Source organism: Canis aureus, chromosome 13 (assembly GCF_053574225.1).
Source record: "Canis aureus isolate CA01 chromosome 13, VMU_Caureus_v.1.0, whole genome shotgun sequence".
Taxonomy (NCBI): Eukaryota; Metazoa; Chordata; class Mammalia; order Carnivora; family Canidae; genus Canis; species Canis aureus.
Window position 1 is genome coordinate 52,368,225 of NC_135623.1, and position 19,647 is coordinate 52,387,871.

Here is a 19,647-nt window from a genome sequence, read left to right on the forward strand (position 1 = left end):
TAAAGGAGCCTGAGCATTTATACACATGATACGATGTTCATTTCTCTTACTTTGCACCCTATCTAATACAGTAGGTATGATTTAGGTGCTATTTAGGTGAAGACTTATTCATGGAATATTATTAAATTAGGTATGAATCTTAACCTCAGATAGATTAATAGTGAGGGAGAGTACACAAGCATAAAGATTCAAGACACGTAAGAAAGAGGTCAATGCCCATAGAACTAGTTGGGTTTAATCACTCAAGGGAGTTCTGAGGAGAGCAGCTATTCCTTTCAGCTTGGGGGAGGATCGGGAGGTGGTATGTGAAAGGCTCCAGGCAGGAAGTGACATCTGTGGGACTGTTTATATCTGGATGTCGCAACATGAGGCAGAAGGCTGGGTATTCCTGGCAATGAAAAAAAAAAAAAAAAACAATTTTAAGCACATAGGTAGAATATTTCAGTACATATAAGAGGAAAAATAATTTCTGAAGAGTCGCTGGAGCATAGGGCATGGGAAGAAGAAAGCTGGAAATTCTGAGAAAAAAAAGGTGAGGAAAATCATATTAAAAAGAGTCTCAACATTGCCAGATAAAGGACTTTGGATAAAGAGCATCACAAGAAGAAATAAATGCTAGGGACAATCCAGTTATCACACAATTGCTTTACTGCGTTCAACCGAGGCATCGACCACTGAGCTGGCTGTGACTTTCTCAACTGTCAAATTCACTGTCCAAGAATAGTATGTGGGCAGAAATTTCAAGGTAAAATTTAAACTGCCAGCCAAAAAAATGTATTTTCTATTTTAATTTTCATTGAGGATTTCTTTATCTTCGGATGCTTATTTCTGTATGTTGTTTTGCTTTCTATCCAAAGTCAAGGAAGAAATGATAGCAATTCTCTTTACCTCATCTCCTGCATCCCTCCTTTCCAGTTTTAGGACAACAGCACCATCAGCAGATCTAATGACCAACCTTGTGCTTTGGGTTAATTTTTATTTCAAGTCACAGGGGTCCAAACCCAAATCAAACATGCACCCTCATAAACCATATCAAAGAAAAGTTTAGATGCTATATAAGCCTGTAGCCAGCTTTTGCATCTCAGTGAACATGACTTCAGCAATTTGGCTAAGCACTTTTGTTGTGTTCCACAAATCTCGTGCATGCCCTAATAAGTAGAAATGTAGCACCCACTCAGCAGGCTGTAAGATTTTCTGTAACCCAGATTATCTGGAGAGCTCTCAGCTTTATGATGGAATTTTCTAGTCTTTAGCAAAGTCCCACGATCCCCCTTTCTGCCAATAATAACAACAGCTAACATTTGTTAGAACAGACTCTGTTCTAACTGCCATGTGCAATCCCATTTAGTCCTCACAATTCTGTGATACAGGTGCAATCATTTTGTCCATTTACAAATGAGGAAACCAAGGCACAGAGAAGTTAATTAGCCATCATAGAGCTAGAAAGTAAGTGAATGAATGAACATTTCTCTACTCTCCATGAAGAGTTTGCAGTCTCTGCCAGCAGCTCTGACCTGATTCTTTCCTCTCCAGCAGGATACTGTCCTGGATCTGCGAATGAAGTCTTCAGACTATACCTTACCCCCTACCACCATTATTCTGTTATTTTACCAGAACTTTCATTATTTTATCTTCAGAGTTTTTCCCCCCACTGTGTTTCATCATTTTCAAATGTCAGATTAATTTCTCACCATGTAGACCCTTCTGGAGACCTTAACATCATGGTTCATCAAAACCATGCTAGAATCCATAACTCAATCCGGACAAAAACTGAGAATTAAAATGTCATTACCAGAATGAGTAGGGGAAAAAAAGACTGTTCTCCAGCTGCATATACATCTGTGTATTTCTTTGGATGTTGACTTTGAAATGCTAAAACACTGCCACATGGAAAAGATTCATCGTCTTGTAGTTTATATATCTGAGTACACAAACATATGCTTGTTAAATGTCCGGAGAACCTAGTTTACAATGCCACCTAATTCAGTCAACGCAGTCAGAGGTCTTTAAGTAATTTTATACAAATTTGTGAAAACAGGTGTAGTGTTCTTGTTCATAAATAAATTGATAGTTTTGGGGTACCTAGGTGACTCAGTCAGTTAAGCGTCTGCCTTCAGGTCAGGTCATGATCCCAAAGTCCTGAGATGAAGCCTCACTCAGTGGAGAGCCTGCCTCTCCCTCTCCCTCTGCCTCTGCCTCTCCCTCCCTGCTCGTGCTCTCTATCTCTCTCACACATTCGCTCTCACTATTTCAAGTAAATAAATAAAATCTTTTTAAAAATAGATAAATAAACTGAGTTTTAATTGGATCACTGATCTAAGAAAGTGGTCCAAAGAATCCATATTCTCCTGTATATGTAAAGAATATTTTTACAGAATATGTAAATAAATTGCCCTTAATCATTTTTATAGAAAAAGGGGATAAAGAACATTAAGTTATGTTTATATTTCTCTAAATTATCTTCCAATTTTTGTCAGTGTACATACATAAGCACATTTTTATGTCATTGTATCATATGTTCATTCTCTTTTTTGTATTCTACTTTTTCTTCACTTTATCTAATATTCTTTTGTACCTAAGTAAACCTCATACTTGCATTTTTGTGTCACAGACTAGTTTTATGGTGCTCCTTTGCAATAGTACTGCTGTTTACCACCACCCCCTTTTCTGGCTTTTGGAGTTGCCTTATTTTCTCCTATTTTTAAACTGAACTATTTTTAAGATCTTCATATAATTTACATTTTTCTCTTTAGGAAAACATCCATAGAGCACTAGCTTCAACTAAATTTTAGCTTTTTGTGAACTTTTTACATAAATTTAATTGAGTCTAATTTAACACACACACACACACACACACACACACACAGAGCAATGCAAAGGAAAACTCTAAACCCTAACTTTACCCACCAAATTAACCTTACCCACACTCTTTACCTCTAGGACTCCTTAGAGCCTATTCTGAGCATCAGTGTAATGGAGAGTCCCAGAAGTGGAATCACCACATCAAGATGGAGAAACAATGTTAAAGCCTTTTCTTTTTTCCCCTTCAACTTTTCCAGACTACTCTCAAAAGGATGAAAGCAATTGACAATGCTAGTAGCTCTTCATAATTGTGCCTTTCTCAAGCCCACCAACTGCCATTGTGTTTTGCTATAATTATTGATTAATGGTATTTAAATAAGTATAAAATGGAGCCCAAACACTGTTTTAGAATCCATACCCTCAATTTTTGTCACAGGCTGATTTATTTTCCCCTTATTTTTTATTTTCTTGTGAGTCTACATACTATCCTCTCATCTCCATTTTGAATTGGCTTTTAGTATTAGTATGAAACACTTATATAAATTTGTGCAGCATGTTTATAACTCCTATATTATTTTAAATTACATGGTTTTTTCCTCATACATAGCATATAGATTTTGCTACAAATTTTATCTATCATTTTTTCGTCCTGTTGTTGAGGGTTCAGAGGTCGATCAAATTGGGAGCAGTTTGGGCTAGCCTGAAATGAATTGTGCTGTCACTAGTTCTTACCTCTATATGGGCTATTGTATGGTTTGTCCAAATAAACAGCTTGGAATAAGTCAGAAAAAAAATGGGATGGCCACATCAGAACTTTCCATCTTATCCATAATAAAATCCTTGGGTTTCTTCAGTGGTTAGGAATTTATTTTCTAATTATAAATTTCTTGTCTTGTACCAAAAGGTGGTAGAAAAAATTTACAAAGGAATATGCATAGTATAATAAGGTCAAAATAGAATTAGAATTAGGAAATTAGAAAAAGGGAAAATCTAAATGGATGTAAAATATCAAGGTCAGGTAAAAAACACAACGTTAGAATAAGTGTGTAGTGTAGTGTCTTTTTTAAGTCTTTCAGTGCTTTTCTTTTTGATAAATCTGGAATTTTTTATTGCAATATGAGGCACATTTATCAGTCATCCAGTTCTTTTTTTTCAAGATTTTATTTATTTATTCATGAGAGATACAGAGAGAGAGGCAGAGACACAGGCAGAGGGAGAAGCAGGCTCCCTGTGAGGAACCTGACGTGGGACTCGATCCCAGGACCCTGGGATCATGACCTGAGCCGAAGGCAGATGCTCAACCACTGAGCCACCCAGATGCCCCCATTCAGTTCTTTTCTATACCATTTCCCAGTTGTCCCCGCTATATTTAGTGATTAGTGTGATGCCATTCTCTGTGTTCTAGTGTTTCTGATCTTTCACCTTTCATTCTCTTAAAATAGTTTATGAGTTCTTCTGAAATTTCAATGTAATTATGTTTTCTCTTTTTAGTCAAAATACATAGCTTATTTATAATATGCCTTATTTATTAGAACAGATTTAGATGCACAGAAAATTACAGATAGTATGAAATTGCCAAATGCCCCTATCTAGTTTTCCCTATTACTAAAGTATTACATTAGTAGGTTGCATTTGTCATAATTAAGGAACCAGTATCGATCTATTATTAACTAAAATCCATACTTATTTTAGATTTCTCAAAATTTTCCCTAATGTCCTTTCTTCTATTCCAGGATGCCATCCAGAGTACCAGATTACATTCTATCATCATGTCTCCTTAGGCTCCTCTTTGACTGTAATAGTTTCCCAGACTTATTTTTTTTCTTTGATAACTTCAATACTTTTGAGGAGTAGTGATCACATACATTATAGAGTATCCCTTTCCAAGAACTGAATTATGCCTACCCACAATTCATATGTTGAAATCCTAACCCTCAATGTGACTGTATTTGGAGCAAGGGTGTGTGAGGAACTGAGGATATAAGGATGGAGTTCTAATGTTTGGGCTGGCACTCCGATAGGAATAGGAAGAGACACCAAAGCTCTCTCTCTCTGCTATGTGAAGACACAAAAAGGAGGCATCATCTGCAAACCAGGAAGAGAGCTTGCCCAGGACTTGACCATGCTGGCACCCTGATCCCAGACTTCTAGCCTCTAGCACTGTGAGAAACTAAATTTCTGTTGTTTTAGCCTCCAAGTCTATGGTATCTTGTTACGGCAGTGCAAGCTGACTAATATATCCCTCAATTGGGATTTGTCTGGTGTTTTTTCTCATGATGAGACTGGTGTTTTAGGTTTTCGGGAAGAAAATCACAGAGGTAAAGTGCCATTTTTCGTTCCATCCTATCAGGAGTACCTACTATCATCATGGCTCATCACTATTGATGTTGACCTTAACTAATCACCTGGATGGAGCAGTGTTTGTCAGATTTCTTCCATAGTAAAGTTATCTTTTCTCCCCTTTTCCACACTGTCCTTTTGGAGAGGAAATCACTATACACAACCCACACTTAAGGAGTTAGGAATTATACTCCACCTCTCTGAGGGCACAGTGTCTAGGTAGGTTATTTGATATTCTTCAGCATGGGAGATTTGTCTCTTCTCTTCCTTTTATGTATTAATTCAATTATTTATTTATATCAGCATAAAGGAGGGGAGAAAGGAGGCTACACAGGAGTAGAGCAGGAGAAATGCCCTTGCCCCATGTGAGATATAGCACTATGTGAATCTTTTCTTCTGGGGTACAGGCATTTCACAATGTTTACTGTTACCCTTCCCTCCCTACCAGGGGCACAGGGAGATTTTCTTGGTTGCTCAGTATAAACATCTGGTACCATTCCAAAGGTAAAATCCTTGTGGCTTCACTCTCAGACTACTGCACACTCAGCCTCCAGCAATTCATCAGAATTACTATTTAAGTTCATGCCTCCAGTGGCCTCTGTCTAGGTGGGCAGATCTTAGCTGGGACTTTGAATTCCTCTGTGTCTCAGATTTGGACATGGTGTTTTGCCCTGTGACCTCAATTCCATCATGAGTCAAGCAGTCACTGATTTTCAATTTGTTCAACTTTTTCTTGTAGTATAATGACAACCTCCAAGCTCTTTACATGCAGGAGCTGAAACTGACATGAGGTTCTAATACCTGTCACTTTGTAAATTGGGTTTTAAAATCATATGTAGCAAGAAAAAAATCATATGTAGTAAATCAGGAACACGTATCTCCTTTTAAAACATTTTTATAACTTTGCCTATAAATTATTCCACATAAACTTTAACCAATATGAACAGCTTCTATATACTAACCATAGAAATTTTGGTATCTTTGCCATTTTTTTTGTTTTTCTTTATGAAAGAAGTTACTACCTTTAAGTAGACTAAGCTACAAAAAAGGCAGCAGAGCTGATTTAAAGCCAGATCCTTACTATTTTTCTTCAGAGAAAACGATAAAGAAAGATAAGAATGTTGCTTGTAATTACCAAGAATTTCTAGTTAGATAAGATCTACAAATTTTAATTTGTAATAGGAAGCCCAGAATTAAAAACTGAAATTGCTGGAAACTCAAAAGGAGAGAATGTCTGTATAAATACAGAGAACAAACTGATGGTTGTTAGAAGGGGCAGGGGGTAGGAGGCTGGACACAATGCGTGAAGGGGACTTGGGAGACACAGGCTTCCAGTTATGGAATGAATAAGCCATGGGAATAAAAGGAATAGCATAAGGAATACGATCAACAACATTGTAATAGCAATTTATTGTAATAGCAATTTAATGGGATAGATGGTAGCTACACTTATGGTGAACATAGCATAGTTATAAACTTGTCAAATCACTAAGTTATACACCTGAAATTAATGTAACATTGTGTGCCAACTTTACTCAAATGAAAAAATATATAGCAATAAGTAAGCATATAGATACGTGAACATAGAACTGTATAAAACTATATACTAGAATAAGTATATGAAATAAAAAATGGTCAATACCTCAATACTTGTGCTATTATATGTATGACTAGAAAGAAATATATGGGAATATAAAAAAAAGAAGAGAAGCTCTGAAACCATATATGAGTGGGTTTCAGGAGCCAGGACTACAGGCCACCTATGCAAACTAGCCTTTAAACCTTCAGTACAGGGATCCCTGGGTGGCGCAGTGGTTTGGCGCCTGCCTTTGGCCGAGGGCGCGATCCTGGAGACCCGGGATCGAATCCCACGTCGGGCTCCCTGCATGGAGCCTGCTTCTCCCTCTGCCTGTGTCTCTGCCTCTCTCTCTCTCTCTGTGTGACTATCATAAATAAATAAAGAAAATAAATAAATAAACCTTCAGTACAGACTCTGTTTTTCTCGTTGGGGCTTATAATCTTATAAATCTCGAGGTGCCAAGATTAATACCCACATACTTAATATTTTTATCTTTATATATAAAATTAAGTAATAGCTAAATAGTAATTAATGTGCAATGCTTCCAGAGCTCCCTTCCAATCTGAAAATTTGCTAAATTTGTTACTTTGAATAGTGTTGGTTAATTCCATAATTTCTATGACTTTCTAATTTATATGTGTATTTTTATAAGAAAGTTATTTCTAAAATATTTTTCTCCTTATTTTTATGTATGATTCTGTTGTCTTTTCAAAAAGTTAAATTGGAAATGGATGAAATGAATGTTATGCTAAATAGCAATGGTGGCAGGACAGATCCTCATCTTGCTCCTGGTTCAAGGAAACAGCTTCAGTATTTCTGAAGTGAATGTAATATTTCTCCATTTGAAAAACATACTATTAAAAACTATTTTGTGTGCATAGTAACTTAATCAAGAAAAGATGGCAAATTTTATCGAAAACCTTCCTCAGGTCAACTAAGCTCCAATTGTGGACTTTTGTTTTCTCTCTTGTTAATCGATAACCGTTATTTTTGTCACACAGGAGCCTCAGTTTATTGCAGTACCTCCATTCAAATAGAGGATATTATTCATCTTCTATATAACTATATTTTGCTTGCTAACTTTTCTGCAGTTTCATTTTATCCTTAATGTTTACCTGTAAGTTTCCTTTTTCTTTTATAATTTGATACTGTTCATAGGCTTAAATTTAAAACTATATTTTATTTTCAAAACTATACGTTTTATTTAAAAAAAATCAGGTAACATTTTAGAAAAGTGTATTTTCCAAAGAACATATATTTCAAAACATATATTTTGAAAACTTGGAATTGACAGTTTTACAATATTCAAGAACAGTTGTCAATTTTCTTTTTCTCTAGTTTGTGTTCCTTATTTCTTGTGCTTTTTTGTTTTGTTATCAAATTTATAATTAATCATTTAACTTGATACCAAATTAATTAATAAACTGGGAATGGTAATGAAGAAATGATTTAAAGTACATCTTAAAATGATCTTTTGTATTCCTAATCTCAACTAATATTTTCTCTTTTCTTATCATTTAGAACCAGTTTTTAAATAAATCCTATCAGTAGTATACTCAATTTACTATTTCGATGTTAAATGTTTATTCATTTTCTATTTTATTCCATCCTTTAGCTTTATTTCAGCATTTCCTTTTGCAATTACATGGAGTTTTATAGAAGAACATATTTTAAGAATAGTTTATGGCATTTCTATGGGAAGAAAAAACAAATAACATCTACTTTGCTTAGTACACATTGGTCTTTACTCCTGTAAGAGTTAACAAGTCCATTATATTATATGAAAATGAATTTACCGAGGTAGAGCTAAGATACCTACAGACCAATTGTCAGACTAGATATTCTATCATTGAGTTATTTATCATTCAAATTCCGAAACAGAAAAAAAAAAAATCTTTCAAATATACAGAAAAATACAGAGGTCATGTAAAAGATTTAAAAGGGATGGTTGCATTGGGTCTCTGCCTTTTATATACTCATGCTTTCAAAGGTTTATAATAAGAACCCACAACTAGATTGACATACAGTACTGACTCCTATCAGTCTACACACCACCACCAGGGCAAGAACTTCTCTCAGATCCTTGCTTCCAGATGTGACTCACCTCACTAAAGCTCAGCCAACCTTTTACATTAAAGAACTTCCTTTCTTCACAGTGCTTTCAAATTCTAATGAGATCTCCAGAAGTCTATTGCGAAATACCTGTGGCCCTTTACGCACTTTCATCACTGGCTCATAAACAACTCTTCTTTTATCTTCAAACAGTCTACGTGGTTTCAAAGTTTATTTTTTTAAAAAAGTTTTGTTCAACGATACAATTCTAGAAGATTTTATATTTTTGTCTAAAAGCCAATGAGCTTTTGGCTTTGAGGAATTTCTTTTTGTACTTAAAGACATCTTCAGTTTACATTTTTGCTGATCATAGAGCTGAAAGGTTCTGTCAAAAATAACAAGTTGTGAACTTGACTAATCTTTGTCCTTAAAATATAAGGCTAATCCAAATAGGGTCGGTGAAGCTTCTCTTTACCCTCATGCTGCTAATGATAGGAGGTAGAATAAACAATTAAAAACTTACAGTGCAGCATTTACACATTACAGCATACTCTGAGACTGAGTGACTTTCATTTTTCATCCTCTTTTATACTGCTGTCTTTTTAAAGTAAAATCCCAGGCATTAAGCCACTGCCACAAAACAATGGGGGTGGGGGGCAACCAGTAACCAGAGTATTGCTTTTAAATAAATATTAGGACTAAAAATAAATAAATATTAGAAAAACATCCAGCTCCAGACTAGCTCAGAAGCTCCTGAGAGGCAAAAGCCAAGTCTCGTTCATCTTTGTAATCTCTCTCCCTTAGGACTGTCATGGGTGCAGTTCTTCACCCCTATCAACAAGGTCTGTCGCCTTCAGTCCACACAGAGTCTCCATACAAACTACAAAAAGACATCTCTTCCTCATGTAAAAGATTTAAGTCAGTATAGTATATATTTCTTAGTTATAGTAACTACAACAAAGGCGAAGTCATTCTTCATTAAATTCACAAATCAAATTGCTGAATGTAAAACAATAAAAATTCAAAATTGTAAATGTAAAAATTAAGAATGCCAACTAATTTCAATTTAATACTTTGTTTAAAATAATTACACAACATGCTTTCTTGTCAAATAAATTTATTACAGCAATTTTAATCTTTATTTGTAACTATGTTTCATTCCATAAAAATGGCCACTTGGTTAGACTACATTTTTTGCAATACTATAAGGCCTAAAACTATGTTTAATAAGTTTTTGATTGGAGAATAAATTCTGCACTGCCCCTGGCGGATTTAAATATAAACTGAGAACCAGGTAAGTCTTTGGGGTGAATTAAGGCTACACGATGATGTTCCATCTGTTAATCTTTACCATGTTCATAAGTCAATTTCAATTGTAAATTTGTATGTACTTGTAGTAATTCATTTGTACAATTTTTCAAAGTATATATGTCATCTAGAACAGAAGTTAGCAAACAATGGCTCACAAGCTGAATCTGATCCACCATCTGTTTTTGTGCAGCCCATGAGCTAAGAATGGCTCTTGCATTTTTAAATGATTAGAACCATGTTAAAAGAATAGTATTGCATCACACATGAAAATTTTATGAAACCAAAATTTCAGCATCCATAAATAAAATTTTATTGGAACACAGCCAAACTCATTTGCTTATGTGGGATCTATGGCTGCTTTTATACTACAATGGTAGAGTTGATTAATTGAACAGACCATATGGCCCACAAAGTCTAAAATATTTATGATCTAATCCTTTTGCAAACCCCTGACCTAGAACTCTAAAAAGGCTGTAATAATCTTTTTCTTTTTTTTAAGCTTCTTAACTTTTTAAACATTTTAATTCTAGCATCATTATCCTACAGTGTTATGTTAGTTTCAGGTGTGTTACTGATTCAACAATTCTATACATTATTATTCAGTGCTCCTCTGTGATAGTTTGCTAATACTGAAAAAATTTTTAAAATCATAGTCCTATTGTATCACTATTACATATTAGTAGTAATGGTCATATTATGACACTATTGCTATATATTACTATTTTGTATTATTCTGATCTATATTTGCTGCATGTTATTATTCTTTGCAAGTCTATACCATTAATATATCTATCGATATATTTAGGTATTTAGGTATTTCTTATTACATCATCAGCAATTTCCGAAAGAGCACCACACTCTGCTTTCTAACACAGTTTTTAGCGACATAATGTTACCAGTTGACATCTCCATCACATATTTGACGAAGGCTTTTAAGATTTTTCTGTATTTGGGATCCCTGGGTGGTGCAGCGGTTTGGCGCCTGCCTTTGGCCCAGGGTGCGATCTTGGAGACCCAGGATCGAATCCCACGTCGGGCTCTCAGTGCATGGAGCCTGCTTATGTCTCTGCCTCTCTCTCTCTCTCTCTCTCTCTCTCTGTGACTATCATAAATAAATAAAAAAATTAAAAAAAAAAGATTTTTCTGTATTCAGTAAATGTGTTATAAATACAATTCAATGTTTGGCTGAAGTTGAAAAGTAGTTCATTAGTTCTTAAACGATAATTAAAATTTAGTAGTGTCAAAAATATTTTTTAACTGTATTGTTAAAGTTTAAAGAATGCACAGATAAAAGAATTATAGATTCTTTTGTACAATCTGTTGTCTTCTATATATACTTATGTTATTTGTCCTTAAGACATGAGGGTAATCCCAGAGGGGTCTATGAAGATTCTCAAATTATTTTTGTCTTTAAAATTGTTTTTTTAAGGTGTGTATTCTAGAAGAAATGTACATAAATCTTTAGTTATTTAACTTACATGGAAAAATTCCAACCCAAGAACTCACATATGGAAATACATGCATCTCTATAATCCACAAATCTAATAATAATTGCTCTTTACTCTATTTGGCATATATCAGGAATTGTATCTAAAATAATTAAGTTGTGTTTTACACTTATTATCCAAACAATTCTGCTATAATTTTATAATTTGGCTTTGTATCCCATCCCCTAAGAAGAATGATATGTTGCAAATGTTTGTATTCTGTGTATATGTCTTCCAAGGTATTATAAAATTCTGCTGTAGTTTCTTAAAAATACAGCAAGTCACCATTGTTCCATTAAGGTTTTCGAATAATTCTCTGATGCTATACCTAGCCTTGCCAAAAACTGAACCATGCATATTAACAGGACAGTCATAGAATGCTAATATTTTTCTCTTTCTGAGTAATCTCTGTTAGCACCAAGAGTTATAACATTTTTCTACAAGATTTCAATTTTGAATACTTACATTACTGTTAATGTGCATTTTACTTTTTTCATGTTTACTAAGAATATGTAATAAAAGCTGACAATCATTGCACATTTTCTTTCATTAGTGAATTTTTTTTTCCTATCCCCCAAGTATTTGTAATAGAGAAAAAAAATCGATATAGAATACTATAATCTAACCATTTCCAACATTTGGAAGAAACTGAGTATAATCATTTCTAAAATATTCTTACCTATATTTTTTTTGGAAGGGCTGTTAAACTTTCTTGCAATTGGATACGTTTCAACAAGAGAGGCATATCCTTTTATTTCATATTCAAGTTAGATGACCATGAACCTGAATCTGCAAATAGAATATTCAGTTTAATAAATTCTTTTGTATTTTTTCCTCTCCAAGTTGTTCTTGAAATTCGTCATTTAGAATTGACACTGAAGTGGAATTAACATCCTCCTCCATTACTGACATATCTATGCTCCATTCTGCTAAAAATTATGTTTCTGAAGTCCTTTAATTTTTCATCCTGTCATTCCACCTATTTCTCTGGAACATTTATTTAACCAACCAAAATTTCTTTTTCATCTTCTTTTCCAAAAATTTCCCAATGATTTGTTTTCTGATATTAATAATTTATTTAAATTTTCTTTTCAGCTCCCAAGAGGAAATAGCACCTTTTCCCTAAATTTGTAATATTTTAAAATATTATATAACTTGTCCCCAGATTTTAAGAGGTTAACTTTTGTTACAAAACTTCCATAGTAACAAAAAAGCCAATTATAACATAATTAACAAATTGCTAATCTCTAATTGGTATCTATGCAAAACATACTTTGTAGATTATTAATGGAAATTGTATCATTACATAGTAATTTGTGTCATAATGTAAGAACTTGTAGATTAATTTGTAATTTAGCAGTATAATTCTGGTCCAGGAAACAAATAGCAGATGGTATAAACTGTAGCATATGATACCCAATTAAGCCAATCTACTAAAACTAATAGAGGATTTCTTTTTAAGGATTTTCACCAAGATATTCAATAAGAAGCTCCTTGTTTAAAGTTCAGGTTACTGGATCAAAAGTGTTTTCTTAAAGGATTTTATTTATTTATTTGAGAGAGAGAGAATGAGAGGTGGGAGGGGCAGAGGGGGAGAGAGAGAGAAAGAGAGAGAGAGAGAGAAGCAGACTCCTTGCTGAGCAGGGAGCCCAACTCAGGCCCAGAACTGTGACCTGAGCCAAAGGTAGATACTTAACCAACTGAGCCACCCAGGCGCCTCAAATTTTTTTGATTATTAAGCTCATTACTCTTTTACAAGTATAATTAAATTAAAATTTATAATTAAAGTATAATTATACATATTTTATCTGTGTAATAACAGTTATTAACATTTACCCAACCTTCCATATTTTTAATGTCTTTTTAAAAATGGATGTCTAGTTGACACATGATGTTGCATTAGATGGGCTTTCACATAAACAGCGAGAATACAACTAGTATACAAGAAGTGGTTGATATTTTTTTAAGATTTTTATTTATTTATTTGTAAGAGACAGAGATCATGAGTGGAAAGAGGGAGAAGCAGACTCCCCACTGAACAGGAAGCCTGATGTGGGACTTGATCCCAGGACACTGGAATCATGACCTGAGCCAAAGGCAGATGCTCAACCAACTGAGCCATGCAGGTGCCCCAAGAAGTGATTGATTTTTAATGTGAGACAACAGTAGGCCAGCGGAAAAAAAAGTAAAGAGATAATATTATGTTTCCAAGAGCATACATTCAATTCATAAAAGAATGTATTAAGCACATGCAATATTCAGCACTGGGCCCCCATCCTAGGAGGAGAGATAAGCAATACACAGATTGAGTCTATACTGCCAGAATATGATATGCACAACAAAATAGAGAAGGTGCCATGGGAAAATAAAGGAGAAAGAAACCACTTTAATGAGGAAGGATGGTGAAAGCTTCATTCATTGATTGACCAAATCGATGGAGGACCTACAATGCACAGGAACTATTTTTAGTGCTAAAGCAAACAAAACAGCAAGAATGGTCACCCTCATAAAGCTTACTTACACTCCACTGAAGGAAGCAGACCACAAGCAAATAAAAACTAAAATATCTGTCAAAGAGTGCAAACTACTATGGAGAACAACAGCAGCAGAAGAGAGGAATGTGCTGGAAAAGTACAATTTTAGATAAGATGTTCAGGAAGGCCTCTTAGGGAGAGACATTTTAGCGAAGCCCTGATAGAAGCAAAGGAATAAATCATGTGAATCTTGGGACTATCATGCAGGTTGAGAGAAGTGCTTGTGCTAGAGTATGAATGGTGTGTTGGAGGAATGACACAGTCAAGGCACAATATGAAGGCCAGTGTGGCTGAGGTGGAGAGGAAGTCAACCTGTATGGAAAGAGAGAAAACGAGGGACAGATCATGTAGGGCCTTGGGAACCACTGTGAGGGCTTTCCTCCTAGTGAGAAGGGAAATAATTAGAAGTTTTGAGCAGGGGAGTGCAAGAGCAGACTCAGGAGAAGCAAAGATGAAAATTGGAAGACAATCAGGCAACTATCTCAAAACTCTGACTGCATGTGATAAATGGCTCAGACTGGGGTGATAGCAGTGTAGGAGTTCTACAGTGGTCATAGAAGAATACTCAAATCTCTTAACAGACATCTTTTGAGTGCCTACCAGTTGGCAGGTACTGTATCTGGAGCAAGGGCTAGGCCTTACTTTGGAATCCTTTGCATGAACCCTCTGGACTTCATCAAAATCCCAAACTCTATTGAAATTGAAACCATCCCCCCTAAAATATCCCTCATTGCTGTCTCAGGCCATATTGACCTCCTGGGTTCAGATTCCAGCCTAGCCCATACTACTTCTTGCTACAAACCAAGAATCTGGTGACTTGAACTCCCTCCTTTCCATTGTCCATAAAAGGAGGAGGTGGAAACTTTCATAGCACACTTGGAGGATAGCACCCAACCATCCTAGACACCTCAGATAAGAACATATACAAAAAGCAGGGCTGGAAATATGAGACTGGAAAGGTAGGCTTGATCTGTTGAACATTTGTACTTTTTCCTTAGGGCAAGGCCCATGGACATATGTCTTCTATCACATGCTTTTTAATCATTGTTGTAAATTGGACTATGTTTGGCAGATATTCACTCATTTTTCCTAGGATCATAGATTTACCTGGTTATTTATCAGACAAGTTTAGCATATAGAGCTGCTGTAATCTTGCAAAATGAAAAGAGAAAGATTCTCACATGTCTGACTGAGAAAATTAGCCCCAGGCCTTGAGAGAAAAGTGTTTCCAGATCCTTCTGAATCACTTTTATCTGTGAGATAAAAATTTTTAAAATAAATTGTTTATTTGATTCTTCTGAAAACCATGTGTATTAATTATCATATCTGCCTTTGAGATTCCAAATTTAGAAGTAATAAAACAGCACTAGTCAATTACATTATCAATCTTTAAGCAATGTCTTGACTGATTTGCACTACATTGGAAAGCCCACACAGTGAGAAGTTAGATGTGCCTGAAGCTCCCCATTTAAAATGTGAAATTATTTTTTAATGAATACAGAAGCAGAGAGATTTCACCTTAGAAAGAGAAAAGGAGGGATGCCTGGATGGCTCAGTGGTTGAGGGTCTGCCTTTGGCTCAGGTCATGATCCTGGGGTCCTGGAATCGAGTCCCACTTCAGGCTCCCCACAGGGGAGCCTGCTTCTCCTTCCGCCTCTGCCTCTGCCTCTCTCTCTGTGTCTCTCATGAATAAATAAATAAAATCTTTTTTTTAAAAAAAAAGAGGAATAAAGACAAGGAGGTCAGAAAGAAAAAAGCTATTTTTCTCTACCAAAGACCTCAAGATTTTTCGTCAGTGGTATCGGCAACTAATTATGTTCATATGGAATAGCAGTAACAGCTGCCCTTTTTCAAGTAGTTTCTATTTACAAGCATCATGCACACATAACCCAGTTTAAATTTACAGAACCTTTTGGATAGGTACTATTACCATTTTGCCAATGTCAAAATAGAGGCTCCTCAGCAAGTCTGGGGAATTTGTCTGAGCTCACACAGATAGCTAGGCCTGTATATTAGCCACCATTCCTCACCATCTTCCCATAGGGAATCCACCAAAATGTCCTCATGTGGAACATGGTCATCAGTGTGCCATGTTGGACTGTAATTCAGAACGCTCTCTGCCCCACACGTTACAGAGCAATGCTTCATAATAGTATTGAAGGTGGATTTTGCTATGGAGCTTGTCACTTAAAATTTGTTGATCAAGTGTTTGGAAAGTTAAATGGAACAAGTAAAAGGTTATTAGGAAAAGATTACTTTTGCCTCTCTCAAAGTGTGAGATACATCCTTTTATTAAACCCTACAAACTCCCTGGATTTTTCATAAATTGTCAACAAGAAAGAAAAAAGAGGAATATAATCTACTTTGAGGAAAATGAAGATAAAATTTCACATCATCCTCAAATAAAGTCATCACACCTTGCTCTCTAAGCCTTTGTAGTCAGAGAGATTTTATAATAAGATTTTATAAAAAATAAGGTACTTTTTTTTTAAATCCCCAAAAGCCTGTCCCCTGATCAGCTCTGGGCTTATGCTGTTAACTGATTAGCATATAGTAGGCTGACCTCAGCTCCTCCTCTGAACTTCTCTATGACTAGTGAGAACATGCTTTCTTAGGACATGTCCATACTCGAGCTTTCTTGGGCTCTCGTCCATATTTCACTTGCCTCAAAGTTTAATGGCAATTCCATCATGAGAATATGAATCACACGTGTTGAAGTTATAGATTCTCCAATATTCTTGTGCAAGGTGTGCTAAGCCTCATGTTTTATTTGGCTCATGTGAGTTGGCTAAAGGGCACGCCTAAAGTTCAATGGAGCTAAAGAAGAGCCACCTCCTAGCCTTATGGTTTCCTTGTGGTGTTGCATTAAGTTTTAAAATACACGTATACTTCCTTTTTTTCTTATGTTCTTCAGCATCAGTCAAAACCAAAGGCTTTGCCTACCTGATCAATAATTTTTAAAATCAATTCAGTAAGAGAAAAATTGATTAAATGGATTATTTTTTCACGGAATAGAAGAAACTACCAACACAGCAGATTTTTCATACTACAACTGTTTGTGTTGATGCTAAAATGACAAAACACAAAATAGACAGTGTATATGTACAACATAAAATAAAGCCTAGCCTCCGACATGATAGGTGATAAGGCCATGCCTTCCTTTGAACCCTGCCTCCCAGCACTCCATTTTATGATCCCTCTTCTCCAACACACCAACCTTCTCTCTGTTCCTCAAAGAAAACGAGCTTGTTCTACTGGGGCTCTTCACCTTGTGGCTCCCTCTGCCCAGAACACTCCGCTCCCAGGTTCGATACATGGTTTGCTTCTACTTGTCACTCATGACTCACTTTATGCATCACCCTCAGACCTGCTTTCCCAGGTCACCATTCTCCCTCCCCCCACCCCACACACATATACAACGACGAGGCAATCTCTGTCTTTGCAGCTCTTTTTTCTTCACTATCTGAAGTAGCTTGTTCATTTGTTTGTTTAGCTGAATTCTGTCTGTCTCCCATCTAATATAAGCAACCTAAGAGCAAGGTCCTTGTCTGTCTTGTTTACCAGTATATCTCCAGAGAGTAGGACATTTGCCTCACAGACTGCTCAATTAATAATTGCTGTATGAATTAACAAATGAATAAATATATAAATGAATGAATGAATGAATGAATGAATGAATGAATGATTTCAATGAAAGTTGTAGCAAATCCACTAACACTAAACATATCCAGGAGTTATGACAAGGCAGCAGTCTCCTACAGCAGAGGCGAATGACTTTGGGAAAAAGATTCTGTCTTTGATATTCCTCCTTATGCTTAGATGAACTCCAAACAATGCAAAAGAGGCAGTTCTTTTTATTGCCATGTCTAGGCTTCTCCCCTTGTGCCAAAAGATGATTTTCCTAAATAGAAGCCAACAAATAGAAACCTATCATATAGAAACTATGTACTTTCTTCATAATTAAAGGGATTCCTCCATAAGCAAACAATTCTGAGTTTTTTCAATTTAATAATGTATTCCAAACACTATTTTTGCCATTCTCCAGGTATAAAAATTGAAAGTAAGCAGTTCACATTCTTTGGTTCTATTTAATCCTGTTTAATTTCTGGACATTTCCATTTGCACATTCTCCCTCTCTCTCCTCTGCCTCAACCTTTTCTCTTCCTGACTAGGTGTGTCTAAGTTGAAGATAAAAGGAAGGATTCATGGGCCACAGCATGGGTATATCTTGAGTCATCTCTGCAGTCAGAGAGACAAAGAAAACAACCATGTTCTATAACAAAATGTTTGAAAACTGAAAAGCCACTCATAGTGGCTGTCTGACTCTTTTTTTTTTTAATTATGGAGACAGAAATACTTCTTTTTATTTAATACTATATATAGAAATTTAATAACTCAAAACACATGCCATCCTACTAAACACTGATTATCATTTTTGTTGTTTATCACTCAAACTGTTATATTCATATATATAATACATTTTACTGTTTTTGAGGCAAAAAAATGGAATATTTACCATTTATCTCAAATGTCTATTCACCATGTTAAAAATACATGAAAATAACCACCAAAAAAATAAAATTTCTTTTTATCTAGAATTTAAAACATTTGAGATTTAATGACCGACATTTAATAAGTAGTAATAGCAGTGCTAAAATAAATAAAAGAGAAATAATTTCTACTGATGTAAGTGTCTTCACATTTAGGCAGTTTTGACAAATTGCCACATGAAAAATGTTTAGTCAGTACATTGATTAAAAATTTTAAAAATACGTATATACTATGGGCAAGGAGTCGACATTTTACTTACCTAGCATTTCCTCTACAGAATGAATTTCTCTGGCTTCACAACAGGCTTTATGCCCCATTTATAAGCTAATACCATAACCTGCCCCTAAGCTAATATTCAGATAAAATGAGGCAATTTGATAACTCAAATTGATCTTCCAGTAGCTTTCACCTTTGGCAGGCAAAAGCCTCTGTGTGCTGACTGACCTTTTCAACCTAATCTTAAATGCATATAGCTGGGTTTTTGCTGCTTTAAAAACTGTATTGAGAAAATGATATGATGACCACCTCCCACCACAAGAATGTCTTCTGTGCCTATTTTCATTCAAAAGTGCAACCATCACAGATATTTTAAGACTAGGTCAGCCATTGTCATTTTAGTCTAACAACATATCAGATGGGGCCTACCTGTGGCAATAATGAGAGTCCCATCCCATGTAAGAAAAGTGTCTTTTCTTGCATACAGTCATCACCCCTGACGTGTGGGGGATATGTTCCAAGATCCCCAGTGAATGCCTGAAACCATGGTTCATACCAAACACTATATATACTATGTGTTTTCTTACAAATACAGAGCTATGATAATGTTTAATTTATAAATTAGGCATAGTCAGAATTTAGCAGCAATACTAATAGAATAATTATAACAATATCCTGTAATCAAAGCTATGTGACTATGGCCCCTCTTCAAAATATCTTACTATACTGTACTCATCCTTCTCTTGATGATGTGTGATGATAAAAGGCCTACATG

General features: G+C 35.4%; 1 long non-coding RNA gene across 1 annotated transcript; it reads right to left on the minus strand.

Moving 5' to 3' along the window:
• Positions 1-220: 220 nt before the first annotated feature.
• Positions 221-19,342, minus strand: LOC144282515 (uncharacterized). The gene is made up of 3 exons (XR_013350985.1): positions 18,916-19,342; positions 12,251-12,360; positions 221-388 (listed from the first exon to the last, which is right to left on the minus strand). It is a non-coding gene; the product is annotated as an uncharacterized LOC144282515 (long non-coding RNA).
• Positions 19,343-19,647: the final 305 nt, after the last annotated feature.